The following is a 4,432-nucleotide window of genomic DNA, read 5'->3' as shown; positions in this document are numbered from 1 at the left end:
AGTAAGCTAAACTGGAGAAATTAGCTCTTCTGATTCTCTAGGGTCCACACGGCTGAGCATTAGTTTTTATCTGTTTTAATTTTACTTGGTTTTTATTTGATAAGGGTTTTTTTATGTTAGATTTCATCCCGGGACGCTTTCGGAGTTCTTAATTTGCATGCGGGATCACCGGGGCGGGGGCTTGGAGCTCCTTGCGGCCATGGGGTAGTTTTTGCCGCAGAAATGGCGTCCCAGTCTCATGCCGCTCCACAGCGGCGGCAGTGCTGTGGGGGGGGTGGAACGTGGTGGGTGTGGGGTTTTTCTTTTGAAGTGGGGCAGAGGTCCGGCTGGCTCGGGGGACGCTTCATCTGGCCGAGGCGGCTGACCGCGTGGTGGCTGCGGCGACTTGTACGGGGAGCATGGCAACTGCGGGCAGACGGGCGGCCGGGGCTCTTTTCTCCGCTCCGGCACGGGGAACGGCTGCAGTTAGGCTGCTTCTCGGCTGCGGGCGGCTCCGCGGGCTGGGTTTTCTCCCCCCCCGCCGGCTCCCAGCCGCGGACGGCGCTGGGAAGGGGCTTTTCTGCAGCGAACCGGGGGGGAGACGGGGCAGCATGGGGGGGGAAAGCGGCCGGCTTCTCTCCGCTCCGGCGGCGGCGGCGGCGGGGGTTGGGACTTCCCCGTGCCAGACGGCCGACTGTTTTGCGGCTGGAGCTCCGTTGAGGCAGGCAGCTCCGCTGCGGTTCCTTCGCCCCATCTCTGACCTGGGGTGGGGGCGCGGTGCTTGAGCTTTGATGGGAACGGGTTCTTTGTTTTTGAGGTGGTCTGGGAGGAAAGGTGCCACGTGCCACTGAGGTGGCTTTCCACTGTTACATCATAGGACAAACACCCCAAATTTCATTTTTAACACTAACATCCTAAGCCTCTGTTTTTCACATGCTTATAATTTTGCAAGACTTAAGAAATTGAAGTGTTTCACATGACCCAGTGTTGAAGGCTGTTGGAAAACTGTTCCTCAAAATCTTCAGGTGAATAAATGGGTATATGGAACAGAATTAGAGAAGAGGTATGTGCTGCCTGTATTAAAAAAATCTGGGGAATCTCAAAAAGAAAATGAAAAAATTGTTCAAAGGGATGCAGGAAAGGAAACTGAGACTGAGAATTGAAGTAGGGTGTAGACTTGGTATTAATCATGATCTGCTATCTAAATTAGGAATACTTATTATCAGAATGTTTGTTCCAAGTGGAGTAGTGCCTTCAAAATCCAGACTATTCACCTCTCTCACCTGTGAATGCTACATTATCTGAATGCTGCTTGTGCAATGAATGTGGTGGGTTTTAATCTCTACTTTTCCGCTCATTACCCTTTGTCCTCATACCACTTTCATCAAAAACCGAGGCAAAGGTATTAATTTAGTTTTGGGCCATTTATGGGTCTCTGCTATATTTTCACTCTATAGCAGCTCCATTTCTTTATTCAGTGTTCTCTTTTTATTTAGACAGCTGAGGAAATGGCTGCTATTTGTTTTAATCACCTTTGAAAGGTTTAACACAGCTTAATTTTCCAGAGAACTTTCCTTTTGGGGCGATTCTCACTTCACATCTGTATTTCCTGCCTGAGGAAATAGATTTTTTTACCATTCAGACCCTTTTCCTCTTTGAGTCCAGGCTTCATTCTAACAATATAATTTGAGGTGGCTACACAGTTAAGTCTGGAGACTTTCCCTGCAATCTCTTTCTTTCACTTTGTAGTCTGTGTGCTCTGCTGTTCAGGTGACTTCCTTAAGTAGCTTCATTAATCCCTGAGCACTTGTGTTTTCTACAGAAGGTATCTGGCAGATAACTCACTTTGAGTGTCTCTCCTAATGAAAGCATCCTTGATCTGACAATGTTCTTGGTGATGAACATAGGCAGTAGATTCTTCACTTTCATTTTCAGCTCCAAACCTACCTTACACTCTCTGGTGTGCAGTTTACCAGTTTGTAGATCACCTCTGGAGAGAGGCTTCCTGATAATCTGCAGTCAGACAGACCTGCTTCTTTGTGTGATCCTCAGCTCCCTCCCTTCTTCCTGAATGAAATTCTTTTTTTCTGAATTTCTCACCCACTACTGCATGTCATTCTCCCTCCTTTTTCTGCTCTGGCTCTATTCTTATTTTTGGTACATAACTTTTTGCTTTGTCCCTCAAAAACTCATTTATTTTGTCTGTTTGGAAGTTGTCTCTTTTGAATTCTCTCAGGCAAAACTTCTTTCATCAACAGCTTCTTGTTGTGCCCAATCTACACAAACATGTCCACATACAATGTGCTGTTTGTGCACCTGGCTGTTTTTGCTCTCTCTCTGTATTGCCCAAGTCAGAGGCGAGCTTCAACTTTTAGAGCAAGAAGAGTACCCAACCTGCTCCAACCACCATCTCCCATGAAAAATCCCTTCTTTTCTGATCCCTAGTTCCCCACCTTCTCAGCTAAATGGCTAGTTCATGGAAAGCTTCCAGGGAGTCCAGACTGATTGTTTCTCATATGTCAAGGGGAGAGAGGTGTCAGTCAATGGGCAAAATATTAACTCCAAAAGCTTGCTCCAGTTATGAGTTAGAGTAAGTGTTCATAGCTTGGACAAGATAAGCTGTACAGATATTACTGATGTCACCAGTAAAAAGGAAAAGAAAATGGAAAAAGGCAGGAGCAGGATCACATTCCCACTCTTTCCAGTCTTTTTATGATTAAAGGCCCAAAAAGAGAGTTGACACCTACTGTTTTGTACTGATTTGACGTGTTGGACTCTGATTTAGGAGGCCGAAAATATAAGGCAGTTGAATAAATATGTAAATGGGGTAAGGTGGGGAGTAAGGAATAAGAAGTTTCACTAGATGGCAACCCCACTGGCACCAAGGACTGGTGACCCAGATCTGAGAGACACAGAATCATGGCATCACAGAATTAACTAGGTTAGAAAAGACCTTTGAGATCATTGAGTCCAACCTATAACAGCAGCAACTTGTAAGTATAGTAACAAATTGTTGTGGTTTGAAAGCAAAACGAATGAGAGGCTCCAAGTCAGAGATATAATTTAATAAGAAGAATGGTAAAAAGGTAAAAGTAAAATAAAATAAATGCAATAACACGAAGGATCACTGACAGAGTCAGAATACAACCTGAGCAGGGTGGTGGAAGCAGTCCAGGTGAGGTGCTCTTCCTGAAGCAGTGATCCTGTAGAAAGGTCTGGCAGCCCTGCTCCTCTGGGAACCCAGTGGATAAGTGCCCTTGCACTGTCCCACATACCAGCTTATATCCAGGTGAGAATGCTTGGCTCCTCTCCCTGGGCAGAGCATCTCACAATAGCATGAGAAGTGTGAAATGGGTCCTTGATGGCCCATTAACAGAGATAACCCCTGGAGGGAGTTACCTGTGACTCATGGGCCATTAGCAGAAGACACCCCAAAAGTCATTAGCAGAAAACACCCCAAAGGCGTTAATGGGCCATTAGCAGAAGACACTCCAAAGGCCATTAGCAGGAGAGGCAGGGGGCTTGGGAAAACACTAGCCCACCTGGTTTCAACAGTTCATGAAGATGTGATAGAATAAATACTTTGTGTACATCCTACACTACAACCCAGGACACAAATGAAGGGACAAATAAAGAAAAACAAAACCAAAAGCAAATAAACTCCACCCCCCCCCCCCCCCCCGCCACCCACCCACAAAAAAACCCAACCACAAACCCACAGATCTTTGGAAGCAACAGAGAAAGAAGTAAGTAAGTATGTAAATAAATAAATAGCATCTTTCCTTAGTCTTCTATCAAAAAACAGTACCAAGAAGAAAACCTCTCTGATTTAGGCTTGCTAGGACAGCAGGAAGAAGAATGGGTCAGCAATAGCCAAAGGGTTTCAAGAGAAGAAGAAAAGAAAATGAAATATATTAAGAGAACAAAAAATATGGAGGAAACGTTGACTCGTTAATAAATGAGGAGGAAGATTAAATCAATGATGGTTCTAAAATGGGTAAACTACTGAAATGCTTTATAAAAATCTGTTAAACAAGAAAAATAAGGGCAGGAGAAATGGATAATTAAGTAGCAATAACGACTTTGTCAAAGCTATTGATGAAAAGCAGGTAAGAGAATACTTAAAACATCTGAATATATATACAGATCAGCAGGTGTGCATGCATTTTACAGTGTTAAGGGAATTAGCTAATGAACTTACAGAAACATTAGCAATTACTTACAGAAAGTTACAGAGTGTGATGGGAAAGCACCAGAGGGCTGGGAGTAAAAAGGAAATACTGAACTTCTGAAAGGTAAAAAGTTAAAAAGAAAAAAAAAAAAAAAAGGAAAAAAAAAAGGCAAAAAAAAAGCACTAACCATTCAGTAGTCCAATTTCTGTTCCCAGTAAGGTAATGGCATGTATATTAGGTCAGAAATCAAACCACAAGCACAATTAACAGCAGAGTTTTTA

At 44.0% G+C, this 4,432-nt stretch overlaps 1 long non-coding RNA gene across 1 annotated transcript; it reads left to right on the top strand.

Moving 5' to 3' along the window:
* Positions 1-2,872: 2,872 nt before the first annotated feature.
* Positions 2,873-3,629, top strand: LOC310919432. The gene is made up of 2 exons (XR_014591827.1): positions 2,873-2,981; positions 3,590-3,629. It is a non-coding gene; the product is annotated as an uncharacterized lncRNA (long non-coding RNA).
* Positions 3,630-4,432: the final 803 nt, after the last annotated feature.

This window comes from Zosterops lateralis (assembly GCF_965231275.1).
Source record: "Zosterops lateralis genome assembly, chromosome: 1".
Lineage (NCBI taxonomy): Eukaryota > Metazoa > Chordata > Aves > Passeriformes > Zosteropidae > Zosterops > Zosterops lateralis.
Note: the sequence above shows the minus strand (reverse complement) of the source record. Positions and strands in the feature narration are given on the sequence as shown.